Consider the following 15,132-nt stretch of genomic DNA (forward strand, 5'->3'; position numbering starts at 1 on the left):
CATTTGTGTTTCTATTATTTTTTTTTTCCATAAATTAAACAATTCTTTTGAACTGCGAATGCAATGGTTCACAGTTTGGTCCGCAAAAATTTTTCCTTTGCAAAAGAGGAAGATGCTTTTAACCTTGATGTGACTACAGAAAAAACAATTACCTAAGTGAATCAAGTTGAGAAACTTTAATATCTGGGCTCTAAATTAAAGATGAGGTAAAATTAAAAATATTGGGAAGAAAAATGTCCCAAGAAAATATATTTTGGTGTCAAAATAGCAGTAAGTATCTAGAAAAGACTTACAAAAGGAGAATTAATAATGATATAAGTAAGATGGTTAGGACACATTGCTACTACAGCAGAGAATTGTTTGTTGTATTGGATGGAAGAGTCAAGGGTCTAGATGACCTGTCAAAGAGATGTGGGTTAATTGTGTATTCATTTAACCACGGAAGAGCATGTGGATGCAATGGAATTCATCCACAAAGTAGAAGATATGAATATTGGTATCTCAGTTCCAAGCAAATTAGAAAGTTACCCGGTAAAAAACTTGTCTGAGTTTTTATGTCGCCACTAGTATAGTGAGAAGGTATCTTAAGATAGTTGCACTTCACATATTATCAGCTCCTGTGTGTTTTGTGGCTACCAAGAGATCCTCTAGTACCTATATCAGGGTTCCTAATAAAAGATTAACCTATTTAACAAATGAAACAGCTGGTAAGATTAAATTTATTTCCCCATAATTGAAATCTTCTACAGAGTCTTTTGATGCTACTGACTCGGAAGATGATTGATTTTTCATTGATAATGTTGTTTTAAAGAAATGAGTAACTTTTTAATGAAACAATAAGCTTTTTTCTACTTTAAATAGAATTAAACCTTTAAATCAATGGAAGAATCCTATCAGAACACAAATAGTATTTTTTTTGACAAAACCCAATATTTTCCAATATCCATTATTAGTTATAGTCAATTAAAAAGTTGAATTAAAATATGAGATGAAATAAGAGAAAACTGTACAGTTGAAGCTCAAACTAAAGAAAAACTGTTTTTCCAAATATATAAATAATTTACAACAATCTTCAACTTTTAGATTTAAAGTCGTTTTCAGAACATTTTACTTTATAGAGAAAATTTTGTGTAAAAAGAGAGTTAAAGTGATTTTGGTGATATAAAAAATTATAAGTAGAGAGAAGTGAATATTATCACTCTTAAGTTCCCTTTCAAATAGAATAAAAGAATATTGGTTTTTTAAAGAACTTAAGTCTTTTGTATGTTTCAAACTTTGATGTTGTCTCTATAAAGTAAGAAAATTGAAACTTTTCAAAGATTAGGAAAATTTATCAACTACTCGACTGGTTCTTGTGAATTTATCTTGACCTTTTTGATAAGAAAAACAATGAATATTTTTTCTTAAAATATAATAATAATGACAACTTGTAGAGTATAAAAATCTTGTCTACCTCATCTTGTTCATCCGATATTAACTGTTTACGTTTCACTGATTACTAAAATTTTTCACTTTAGCACTTTGAAGTAACAGGATTCTCTTTATTATATCCCATATTCTGATTTGGAATCCAGTCAGGATCATCCTTATCAAAAAAATTTGTTTGGACCTCTAAAAATTTTTCCAAGATTTACCAAATAAGTATGAAACTTCTTAGACTGATCTTCTCATACACTTATTTCGGAGAACTAAAATCGCAAAACATTTTTACACCTGACATCCGTAAAAATGTACATACATTATTATATTATATTTACTGCTTATAAAATGCCTAGAACCCCGCCATATTTTAGTTGGATATCTTTGAAAGGACCCCTTTTTAAAGCTTCAATCCACATCTCTTGCCTTAATTTCAACAATTTATTATTAGCATCGCCGGCGTTTTTTAATGCAGGGGGAATTCTGAAGAACCTTACATTGTCTCTCTCACCTCTCATTACCTTCTTTGAGGTTTAAATAACAAGACATAAATTTTAAAACAATTAATCTATAGTTAATATTAACAACAAACTATTACTTGCGGAATAGCTATTTTGTGTGCCCGTCAGTAAAAATGGCCGATGACGGATGACGTCATTTGAGTATAATCATCCACAGATTATATTTCTAATGAGAACATGAATAGAGAAATGAATGGTATAATCAAAAGACAATCTTTTTGGTGTACATGAATAGAGGTTTTGATCATGAGTTATGAAGAGTAATACAAGAGATACTTGCAGGAGACAATTTTCGTAGCTGAAATGTGACTGTTTTAGCCTATGTGAACCGACACTACTCAAGAATATGGTACCGTTAAAAAAGAAGAAACGAATTAACAAATAAAATGATAGAATTTTATAGCTAACGTTTTTATTACAATGTTATTGAGGTCTAAGGTGCCACTTATAAACATTCAGTAATTACTATATTATGAATATAACAGCTTTTGCAAATTGATTATTGAATTTAGTTATCACGCTTTTTTACAAATTGACAGATAGGTTTTTAGGGCGCCAAAAAGGATAAGGTGTTTGGTGTATAAGGGAACAATCGAAAAAGAAAAACGAAATGAAGAAACTAAGAGATGTAGAGATGAATAATTATAATATAAATAAAAGTTTTGTAGTATCATGATTTAATAAAAATATTTTTTAAGTATCTATTATTTGTGAATCGGAGCATATGAAGTAATATTACCGTAAGTCAAGATGACAGCACTGAATGTCATAAGCAGGGCCTCCAACTAGGCACAACGAAAAACCTAGCCCGATAGGTTAATACGAGATAAAACGGATGGGGTATCTTCGGTATCATACTGAAAAAATCAATCACTGTTTCCGCGGACAGCCGTTGGAAAAATAACCGTAAAATCGGGATTCTTCAACACTTATGGTATTGGAGTGAAACTTTTCTATAATAACAATGTAATTTCAATCTAGTTGAGTGAAAATGAGAAAGCTTTTCCTTGCTGCACGGTTCTAATTAGAGCGAACATGGCGTTTTCTTCTTACACAATTTATTTCATTATATACTTCAACAAATCTTTCAATTATTTCCTGTGAAACGAGGTTTCCAGATGCGCAAATAACTTGTTACAAATAATATATTTTTTCTCTAGAAATGAATGAATTTAATGTGGGTAGTGAGATGTCATTTTATAATTATTATAAACTCGAATTTAATTGGCTGAAAATGACAGCTGTCAGAGTTGTGAGAATGAATGGAACCTTATTAATGTTATTTGTCGCTATCTCTTTTCAACATAATGAAGTTGTAAAATACATTTAATAGAACGTATGTCTTTACTTGAAAAAAGTGTAACTATTGTTATTTTTATCTTAACTTTTAATTTGATTTGATCACACTGTATATTTTCTTACAATATTTGAAAAAATTGGCGATCGGTTTATTTTCTCACGTCCCATGAACTGAAATAGTGTTCTAATTCGTTGTTGGCATACCTGTCAACGATGAGTAAAATATTCCATCACTTCCTGGCAAATAAGCTCTGTAATGTTTAAATTTTTACGTCAGATATTTTCTTTAATTCATCAGTTGACCGCGGATTTGTTTTATAATCTCAAGAAAAAATCCGTTGGACTCAGATCTTCGCGGCGGCCAATATTCCCTCTTCGAGGTATTCCCCGAATTTTAAAATGACAAATTTTGATTGGAGTATAAGAATTAAGAAATTAAGAAAAATTATTAAAGTTTGTTTTCCCATACTTTCGATCGCGTCATGTGAAAACACGACTAATTAAAAAATTTTTTCTTTTTCTTAAAATTCTTATTATCATGTCGCAAAATCTTATGTACCAACTAAAAATTAATTCATTAGAAGTAGTAAATTGGTTGTTACGTATTTATAGGTGTTTCTTTAAAGTGTCAATGGTTGAAATAAAACAAAAAAAGGTATAAAACCATATAATATATGTTTATTAACGAGCCAATAGTATCATCTCGTCGAGCGCAAGTCCTTTCGGGAAGAACAACCCTCCAGAAGGATCCTCTTCAATGCAAGAATTAATCGGATAGTGGTTGGCGCGATTTCAAACTGTTAACACCGAATCAACAAGACTAGCAGAGATATACACAGCTTTTTAACAGGCATGCCACCTGACGATAAAAAGTCTCCACTTTAAAATAAAAGGTAAAGTAATTTTTAATTTATAAAATTCTGTTAAATATTTAAAAAAAAATGAACAATAATAAATAAAATAGAAAATATATTTTAAAGAATAGAGTTTGAAAAAATTCCTAATTATTTTCATAATTACGAGGTTTCTTCGAAAGTTTAGGCTTAAATTGTGCCTCTTGGAATGGAAAGTTGATTGGATTCAATTTACCTGTAACAGAAATCGTGTTTGGGATATATAGGTTGAGGTTTTTTTATTATTTTTATGCCTCATCTGTCTATTTGATATTATGTATTAATGGATTAATTGTCACATAATATAAATATGAAGTGGGTCCTCCGGTTGAGAATTATGAAAACTGTGGCTATATTCATCAGTTTTTTTATCAAAAAGTTTTCTTCCTCGGAAAAAGAATCCTTTTTAAGATAGATGTCAGTCGCAAGCTTGGTTTACTAATAATCTTTTCAGGCTTTTACGAAGTCTGTCTATTGAATAACCAAACGAAAAACAGAAATATCGTATCAATATCAAAATTTTTGGTTTAATTGAAAAAAATTCCGACTGAGTGCTATAAATTGTTGAAAGTGGCCTATGGGGACAATTCTCTATCTCGTGCGCGTGTTTTTGATTAGTGTAATCGCTTTAGCGATGGCAGAGAGAGCACTGAAGATGACCAGCGCCCAGGTCGCCCTGTGACTGTTTCAACTTCGGAAACAGTTACCAAAATCATCCAAATTGTGCGTGCAGTTTGTCGAATGAGCATCCGGATGATTGCCGAGGCTGTAAACGCCGATAAAGAAACAGTTAGAAAAATTTTACACGAGGAATTACAGAAGACAAAAGTCTGTGCGAAGTTAGTGCCAAAAAATCTGACTCCTGACCAGAAGCTCTTGTGTCAACGGGTCTACTCAGATTTCCTTGAAAGGTTAGAAAAAGTTCTGCTTTGAAATAGACCCGATTTGACTCGATGGCAGTGGTAAAGCAAAAAACGGCGGAGCTCTTAAAGGCCCTCACCAAAGAAGACTTCCAGTACTGCCTTTTTTCCCTTTTTCGTAACCAGTTTCGTTATTTAATAGCCAGACCTCGTATAATTACAAACAAGTCCAAGAGTTTTGTCAGACGATTTAGCGCTTAAAATGAATTTTGAAATATAAGAAAGAAACAGTCCTCAGTTCAAATGTTTTATTTTCACTTACGAACAAAGTATGTTTAATTTCTACGATTGTTGCTATTTAAGTTTTCCAAATATATAATTTGAGCCATCAATCGAGCACTTGGTTGGCAATGTTTCAAACCCACGTTCCAAAACTGTTCGTTAAACACAAATTGTAGAATTGAGGTTATGTAGGCGTTCATTTAAAATGATTATACATTATTAGAAGACTATAAAAGGGCTTAAGAAGGTATATATAGTAAAAAATTCAGTTTCAAAGAAGTGCTTTCATAATATTCATATTAAATTAATCAAGTATTTCGTATTTCCGATACCGTAACAAATAAACAATTAATTTGTGACATGTTATCAAATTTGACACTTGACACAAAACTTACCGGTGTTTGTTCCAATTGAATCTTGTGTGCCAAGCTTCATGCATAAAGTGCTTTATAAATTGAAAAGCAACTATGGCAACACTGGTGTGAATATGACAAATCTGACATTGTCATCATAAAGTTTGACATTTTTAATGGTGAACGTACTCAAAATGACTATTTGCGGATACTTGAAACATCAATCTTTGTTAAAAAAATGGAATTAAACCGCAAAACTTCTCGTGAGATTTTTTTCTATGACTTTCGACGTGTATTAAACCAATATCAATGTGCCGATCACCTCTCCTCGACTTTTGGTGATGAAGCGATATCTCGAGCCACAGCATTTCGCTGGTAATCCAAATTCATGATCGAACTTCGCGGCTACGGTGTGAAGGTCGTCCAAAATCGGCGAAGAAAACATCGAAACATGATAGAAAGAAATGTTGAAAAAATTCAATAGCGGTGCTTCAAAAGATGTTTATAAATCCTGAGAGGCGACGAATCATAGATCTATGCATATGAACCCGAAACTAAACAACAATTGACAGTATGGGTCTTTTAAGAGGATCTAAATCCAACAAACGTTGTTCGCGCACAAAGCACATCCAAGCAAATGTCAAAACTTTAGTAGCAACCCTCGTATAATGCACACTACTGGTGTGATGAGAATTCACAAGTCTTCATAAGTCAAAACGGCATCACACCACATTACCGGCACTCATTTAAAGTTAATGTTTGACCAGCAACTTTGGGTACAAGTTTCCTAAATATTCCTCAAACCAATAAGCACGGATACCAAGGTGCTGTCAATGAAAAGATAACACATTACTCAATAAGTCGTGATTTTTTTGCCAAGAATCGATTTTATTTATCAAAGTAATCTCCTTCCAGAGCAATACAAACATTCCAAAGCTTCTTTAACTTCTCGACGCCGTGCTCGAAGAAGGATTTGTCTTTTGCCTCAAAACAGGCTTCAGTTACAGCAATTGCTTCTTCATTTGAGCTGAATTTTTTACCTACGAGCATTGTTTTGAGATCAACAAATAGCCAGTAGTCACTGGGGATCAGATTTGAACTATACGGTGAATGTGGAAGAAATTCCAAGGCACAACCTTCCCAGCTGACTGTTATGCCTTTGGACGATTCGGTTCAGCAGCTGCATTTCACTCAGATGATGACCGTTTTGATTCCGGATTGAAGTGATGGATCCATGTTTCATCCATTGTGATATATCGATGCAAAAAATCACCTTAATTGGACGATCAGAACGATCACCATCATCGGTGTCTGTAGGATCACGTTTAAATTCAGCAAACCAATAACAAATGGTTCTTTTGGATGGAGCAGAGTCCGGGTTTTGAAGCCATTGCTGAGCTTGTACAGTATTTTTTTTATCAAGAAGCAATGATAAACTAAAACACGAAATTATTTAGAAAATAACAAAAATAGCTTCACTTAAATGGCTGTCACTTTTTTCTGACTTATCGAAATGTCATTAAATTTCACACATAGTCTTTTAAAAGTTGGTACTTCATAAACGTCGTAGGAATTTGACAATAGCAGCGCCATCTATGTGTCAGTCACACATGACACGACTGACACGAGGGATTCCAGATCTTATGGGGAACGAGTAAGGGAGAAAACTGTAGATTCTGTAGACTCAATAGATATTCGAGTCTTTCAAGACCTTATCAGATGTCTTCTTCTTCTTCGTTGTGAGTTAGGACTTAGTCCTGTGTTTGTATCAATGGTTGCCTAACTGCAGCTGGGATGATGAAGACCAGCTTCCAATCCATCTTGTAGTTCAAGTTATTGCCTTGATTAATTACTAATGGCAAATAAGAAAAGTTTTATTAAAGGTACTTAAATATTTTTATACCAAAATTATTGGGACATACGTTATTTGACGATTCCACAAAGTTCAAACCTGTTCCTATTCATTCCATTCTATACAAATGATTGATTCCTTCCAATTTCAATTTTCAGAAAAAATTGATTAGTTGTTAGCCGTATTTTCGATTCATTATATATTTGTTTTCGTCGAATTTAATCATACCGTTTGGAAGTTACCCGAATGATGAGTAATTCATTGGATTCTGTGTTAATATATTGAATTTTATGCCCATTAGTGACAAAATCATTTGGATAAATGCTCGGTACATTTTCCAAACTAATAATAATCCCTGTTCGTTTCTATTATTTCTAATATACGTTAATTGATAAATTAAAATTATAAATTACTGCGGGATGATATGAATTCGATATATAATTTCATTAAATAAAATTCAACTACGAAGGAAGTTTTAAAAGTTTATAATTTCAAGTCACTTTTTTATTTATATTACCGCTTTTTTTAGGTTATGAAGTCGTTCATGTACAGAGATAAGAACCAAGGTTACTAGAATAATAGAAGGTTCGTGACATGCGCATGTTTTCGTAAACAAACGATCGGCTGCTGGAGAACCAGCTACGTCATTATGTTTACATTTTTGTTTTGTTTATATTTTTATGTCAAACGCAACCTCACTAACATTATGTTCGAAATATGAGGATGTGTGTTATCTCTTGCTTATCTGTTTATACAAACGAATATATTTCTAGCTGCCGTTCACAGCTGTGAAGAACCGGTGACGTCACTTGTCTACTGCGCATCTTGTCATTGTCACAAACCTTCTATTACTAGTAACCTTGATTAGAACGTCATGCGGCGTTGCCCGATCTCCATTTGTCATTGTTTTCTATTTATATTGTTGTAGTTTTCGTTTTTTACAATTAGTCCTCGTTCGTTTACGCATAGTTTCATTATATCTCTTTTTCTGGTGGTATTCATCTCAGTTTCGTGCATAAAATTTTTCACTTCGTTACTTACAACTGTTGTTACGTAACATAATATTACATCACTAGCTACAAAATAATCGGTTTTCCCGTTGAATTTTCAAATGAATATCTATTAAATCTTTACATCTTTATCTTAGTGATTTCACGGATGGCTGAATATAGAACAGACTCATTGAATCTTCTGTTTTGTTTGAAATCAGTTACAAAGATATAACGATTGTCCTTTAAGATCGAGGCCCTTCAACGTTCCTTTCGTCCGTTTAACTTAAGACTAACTTAACCAGATGGTGAATTACGTAATATAATAAAATTGGAAGAGAATAAAATAGAAAGTATTTCTTTTTCTATGGAACTAATTGAAAATCAAGCTGGAACATAAATAACTACTGGTATATAGATTAATGGCAGGTTATTTGGACAACAGAACTAAATACAGTACGAGGGTTGACTGAAAAGTTTCCGACTACAACCTGAAGATTTGAGCATTCGTTGAGATACTCTCAGACAAAACTCAAAGTTACTCGAACCAGATCTGTTGTGCATTTTATGCATGCAAATTTGTAAATTCTCTCGACTTATTTTGTTATTTTGCGGTTAATATACACCTACATAACAAAAAAAGGTTATTACGCTTTAATTAAGAAGTTCTAACGTGCATATTTCAACCTGGATGAAGATTTGGTGTCACACATCTGCTGTATCTCATATCACAGAAATTTGACCGGTTGGTTTAATCTACAATATTCAATAATCACATAAGCAACTGTTATTTTTGCTTCACCAATAGCTCTTCGAAGAAATTGAAGCATACGGTTAAATACGCGGAGGTGTATTCTGTAACAAACACAATCCCTCATTCGGAAGAAGCTCCTGGGCCTCTTCCAATTTACGGTGTTGAATGAAGTTTAAGCAGGTCTAAAAACGAAGAATTTGAATCAGAATTTACATCAATTGTCAGTCGTCAACCACCACATTTGATTGGAGCTTAATAATCTCATAAGAGATTTGGATTTCCCCAAATAAAAAGCTGAAGTATTATGTTCAAGACTGGAACAGTGGAATCTGCTTGAGACGGGAGTTAAAGTACGTCAGAGGATGGAGACTCTTTATTGATTCCTCAAAGTCAAGTCTAAAGGCTGTACTGCTCCATAACGAAAATTAATTTTCATCACTACCTTTAGCTTACGGAGCTCATTTAGAAGAAACCTTCTACGTTATAAAACTAGTGTTGGAGAAGATACAGCAGACACCAATGGTTAATTTGTGCAGATTCGAAAGTTGGCTAAACGAAAAACTATTGCTTTTTATGCGAGTGGAAATGTAAGAACAATATGGCTGCCAAGAACTGAGACAAAAAATGTGAGAAGTAAACCTTTAGTTAACCCCGAAAAGATAATATCACCTTTGCACATCAAATTAAGGCCAATCAAAAATTTTGTAAAAGCCATGGACAAAGATTGAACTGAAGAAGAAAGAGAAGCATAGATGGCGTTTGTCAAAGTTTGTTGTCAAAGTTGTCAATGACAGCAGCTGATATTTTACTAGCACCAAATGTACATCAGCAAGACATGGATGATTATGATTCAAATGGTATTGGCTTGACACCGATATTGAGAAAGCGGATTTCTTCATAAGTTTCGCATTATTTAAAACTTTTTATAAAAATACTGAATAACAAATCCTATTTTAGAAAAATATAACCTCAAATTAAACATTTGACGCTCGATACTGAGGTCACGTGGTATAATTTCGAACGTTGCATTAATTTAAGATGACGCTTTAGACAAAAGTGTGCCACGTGACCTCATCTGAAGTTCCAAACCAACGTCGAACGTCAAAATAAATTTGCACCTTGAAATGTTTTGAACAGACCGCTCCGAACTGTTCGAGTTCATACAAAACGAACGAGTAATTGTTGTGTTCTGTAAAATTGTGAATAATCTTAGGTTATAATCTATATCTCGAGATTGTGAACTGTCAAAAGATTGTGAAAAATAACATTGTTTACAATTTAACGCATTATTTTTCTGTAGATTTTAATCTTTCAGAAAAAAACCGTCAAATTGGGGAAATGTAAACGAACAGTGTTTTGCTGATTGTAAATTGATTTCGCGATGAAAATAACTCTTATTTTTAGAATTAGTTTTATAAAATTGTTGCGGAAGTGAAATGAATTTGTCATTAACCAACCAATTAGGTTAGGTTAAGCAACGGTTTACTGTAAGGCCGACCAATCAGGGACAGCCTTCGGACAGTTGACAACGTGACATTTGTAAGATTGTGAACCAACGGTCTACTGCAAGGCCGACCAATCAGTAGCAGCCTTCGGATATTGACATTTGTAAGATTGTGATTAAATTAGATTAGAATCTACTGAAAAATAATGCGTTAAATTGTAAACAATATATTACGATTCACAATCTCGCGAGATAGATTATAAAATAAAGGTATTTCCAATTTTACGGTGACATATATATGTCAACGAATATACGATTGATGACGTGTATCAATTTTTATGTAACATGAACTGTAAAATATATACCCAAAATGAAATGGACGTTTAGCTCATGAAAATATAAGTAGCGATTGAGTTTAATATGATTTTTTTAATGGATTTAGTCCCTTCCGTTTTTAATAGCTGTATATAGAGATTAAATTCAGAGCTGAATGTTTCAAAGATCAATGCCTAAGCAAATACGCGTGTATGTAAAAGGGAAATCTGATTATGCCCTTGAGGATATTTCGTTATTTGCACAATGAAATATCATTTTTGTGCTATTTTATTTGAGATATACGAATCTGAAAGTTGAAGATTTACGCGGATGTATAAAAATATAATAGATACGAGGGGTTAATCGTTTACAACAAGCTTGATTTTTTCTAGTTTTTAATGTCGTATGCTTGTTTAAATAATCTCCGTAAGCTGAGGGTGGTGATGGAGATTTATTCAATTAAGAGTCTTCAAAACCCTTCTTGTCATTATAGTACACCAAGTCGTTCTATTTAGAAACGTAAACAGTTCTTGGCGGCCATATTGTTCTTACATTTGTCTGTCGGCGGTTCCACTCGCATAAAAAGCAACAATTTTTCATTTAGCCAGTTTGTAGTCCTGAAACCAAAGTAAAAACTTTTCAATATTAACCATTGATGTCTCCCATACAGGAAACCCAAGAGTTGACAAAGGGGCCATGCCTGGGCTAGTCCTGGGAAGCCTAGCTTTGGCATACCTGTATTGGCCCATGCGTGGGCCAGGCCAGCTTCGGCCATATCAATGATTACCCAAGCTCGGGCCAAGGCTGGGATACCTTATGTTTTAATATCAGTAAGAGTAAGATTAAATATGAAAATTTATGTTTGCTTATTTTTAAAATCAAAAAAATCTTATTGAATAAAAAATAATTAAAGATAAAGAAAAAAAAGTTATGTAATGAATAAGTCTCGGCATTTCTGGCCTCACAGTTAAGGTTGGCCCAGCCCTGGCATTTAAGCATTGCCCAGTCTTGGTGACCAAGCTTGGCCCAGTCTTGGTGACCAAGCATGGCCCAGTCTTGGTGACCAAGCTTGGCCAGGTCTTGGTGATCAACCTTGGCCCAGTCTTTGTGACCAAGCTTGGTCCATCGTTATCACTCCAGAGTTTTACCAAGACTGGGCCAAGCCTGACTTACAAGCTTGGCCTAGAGTTCTACATAGTTGGGCCAGTCCTGGGCCAAGCTTGGGCCATTGGGACTTTCCTCTATGGGCTGCTGTTTCTTCTCTAACACTAGTTTTATAATGTCGAATGTAAATGATCTCCGTAAGCTGAAGGAAGTGATGAAAATCTATTTCCGTTATGGAGCAGTACAGCCTTTAGACTTGAGTTTAAGGAGTCAATAAAGAGTCTCCATCCTCTGACTTATGTTTTAACATCAAGCCCTGAATGTCATTACAATACATCCAGTCGTTCTCTTTTGAAAAAAAAAATCAAGCTACGAACTGAGACGTTTACAGTACAGGCTAACTTTAACTCCCGTCTCAAGCAGATTACACAGTTTCAGCCTTGAACATAATACTTCAGCTTTTTCTTTGGGGAAATCCAAATCTCTTAAGAAATCATTAAGCTCCAATTGGTTAATCAAATGTGGTGCTTGAGGACTGACAGGTGATGTGAATTCTGATTCAATTTCTTCGTTTTTAGACCTGCTTGAAGTTCATTCAACACCGTAAATTGGAGGAGGCCCAGGAGCTTCTTCCGAATGAGGGATTGTGTTTGTTACAGAATATACCTCCGCGTATTTAACCGTATGCTTCAATTTCTTCGAAGAGCTATTGGTGAAGCAAAAATAACAGTTGCTTATGTGATTATTGAATATTGTAGATTAAACCAACCGGTCAAATTTCTGTGATATGAGATACAGCAGATGTGGGACACTCAAAATTTATCCTGGTTGCGAATATCCAGGTTGAAATATGCACGTTAGAACTTCTGAATTAAAGTTTAATAACCTTTTTTTTGTTATGTGTATATTCACTGCAAATATAACAAAATAAGTCGAGAGAATCAAAGTATTACGTGACATTTTACACGATTCAGCTGTAAACTAACGTTCAAAGGTAATTCCGCAAAAATAATTAACGATAACTCTGAACTACTTATAGAATTTAACGGAAAAGTGACAATTTGAAACGGTTTTAAACGTGAATGACAAAAACTGATATTTTTCGGTTGAATTTTGAGGCGCTACCAATAAAATGCCCAACAGATTTGGTTAGAAGTAACTTTGAGTAATGCCTAGTGGTAAACAGGTTAGAGCAAGGACAAATCTCTATATTTATAGGGAGAATATGTTGTTTCTTTGTTAGGTCGGGAAGTTTTCAGACAACCCTCGTATATATATATATATATATATATATATATATATATATATATATATGTGCTCTAAATGTTCCTTGATTTTAGATCTTTTCTTATATAATTTTTTCAAAAATTAAAAGTTAAAGTTTCAAGTTAAAACAAGTTTTATTTCAAAAATATTGCAAGATAACATTCTACGATTGAAACTATGAACATTGTCTCTTCAATTTTATACTTCTACGTTTTCTTTTCATCAAAGAAGCCGCCACTAATTTTTTAAATACACGTGACATTCTTTTTATAATTTTTTTTTAACACACATTTTGGTATATCACTCCAAGACGTTTGAAGATCCTTCCAAAGACCATCCAAAGAAGTGGGACGCAATTTTCTAACTTTCCGATCCAGTTCATCCCACAATAATTCTATTGGATTCAGATCCGGAGATCGGGGGGGCCATTTCATTATTTCTAATTCACCACGATCTTTTTTTATTTTTTAAATAGTTGAGACAAAGTTTATATGTGCGCTTTGGGTCATTAGGCGCATCCCAGAAGACTTAGCATGCGTTTTTAATATGTAATGGTAACCATTTCTGTCCAGGGTTCCTTTAATTCTGTCCCTACACCATCATAGATCCGCGCAAGTTATAATGTTATCAGTGAATCATTTTTACAGTACATTCTCATCACTTAATATTCTGCTCTCAATAAAGTTTTGTTATTTTTTTACTATAACTTTTGAAAATCACAATTCAACGGAGTTCTTGAAATAATTGTACAAAGTGTCAGTTTGATATAGATAACGAAGAAATTTATCTCAAGAATCTGCCAGTAACAAACTAAAAGTTTCTCTTATCTCCAAGAAAATCGTGACTTGTTCTAAGTTTTTTTTTAATGTATCGTCGTCAAAACGTGTCGAATTGGCATCGTAGCGTCGTGAAAGTTCGCGACTTGAACCATTAAACGAGATATAAGAAACGGTTTTCAAAAATTGAATGACTTCTGTAATAGTCCAGTGAATGGGAATAAAAATTAAATATTTCCTACTATTACAGGGTATACAAGAGGATTCCTACTCAACTTTTGAAATATTGGCAACACTGACGTGAATATGTCAAATCAAAGTTTGACATTTTTAATGGTGAATGTACTCAAAACTTGTTGTGCTATTTGAGTGTGCGTAAACTTAAATTGCAACATCGTCATGTGACATTGCTTGATGTTGAGGCATATTTAGGTATTAATTTCACATTCAGTATTGCATGAACGTTTGGATGTCAAAAAGATTTGACACAACCATCGATTTAGCGAGATTATGGCATCAATATTATGGGATACACATAGTAACTATTGCGTGGCGTATATTTGAATGACGAAATCATGGAAAAACGGTTTTATCAACAAAATGCAGTGCGTTACAAATCAATAAAAACGATGACAAAACTGCACGAATTTGCCTTCTTTTGGCATCCACCATATTCTCCAGATTTGCCCCTCTCCCCAATTTTTTACTGTTCTCTGACCTCAATAGAGACATAATTTTGCGCCGATGAAGAGATTAACGTCTAAACTGAAGTCTATTTTGAGGCTCGAGACAAATCGTACTACCACAGTGGTATAGAAAAATTGCCTGGTCGCTAGAATCGTTGTATTACCAATTACTTACTCAAGGGCAATTATATTTAATAATTAAATCAAATTCTATTGGAAAAATCTCTGTTTCGGTATTAGAATAACGTTTTTAATCTCGCGGCGTACACAACAATTTTTAGACGACGCATAAGATCCAAAAATTTTTCAATTACACTGA

The 15,132-nt window shown here is 33.6% G+C and overlaps 1 protein-coding gene across 1 annotated transcript in view; it reads left to right on the forward strand.

The window, feature by feature from the left end:
- Positions 1–4,024: 4,024 nt before the first annotated feature.
- LOC130895394 (sodium-dependent serotonin transporter) overlaps positions 4,025–15,132 on the forward strand; it is a 45,034-nt gene continuing 33,926 nt past the window's right edge. Inside the window, exon 1 of the mRNA XM_057802644.1 lies at positions 4,025–4,132. The gene's annotated coding sequence lies outside the window, so the exon portion shown is untranslated. The remainder of the gene's footprint in view (positions 4,133–15,132) is intronic.

This window comes from Diorhabda carinulata, chromosome 6 (assembly GCF_026250575.1).
Source record: "Diorhabda carinulata isolate Delta chromosome 6, icDioCari1.1, whole genome shotgun sequence".
Lineage (NCBI taxonomy): Eukaryota > Metazoa > Arthropoda > Insecta > Coleoptera > Chrysomelidae > Diorhabda > Diorhabda carinulata.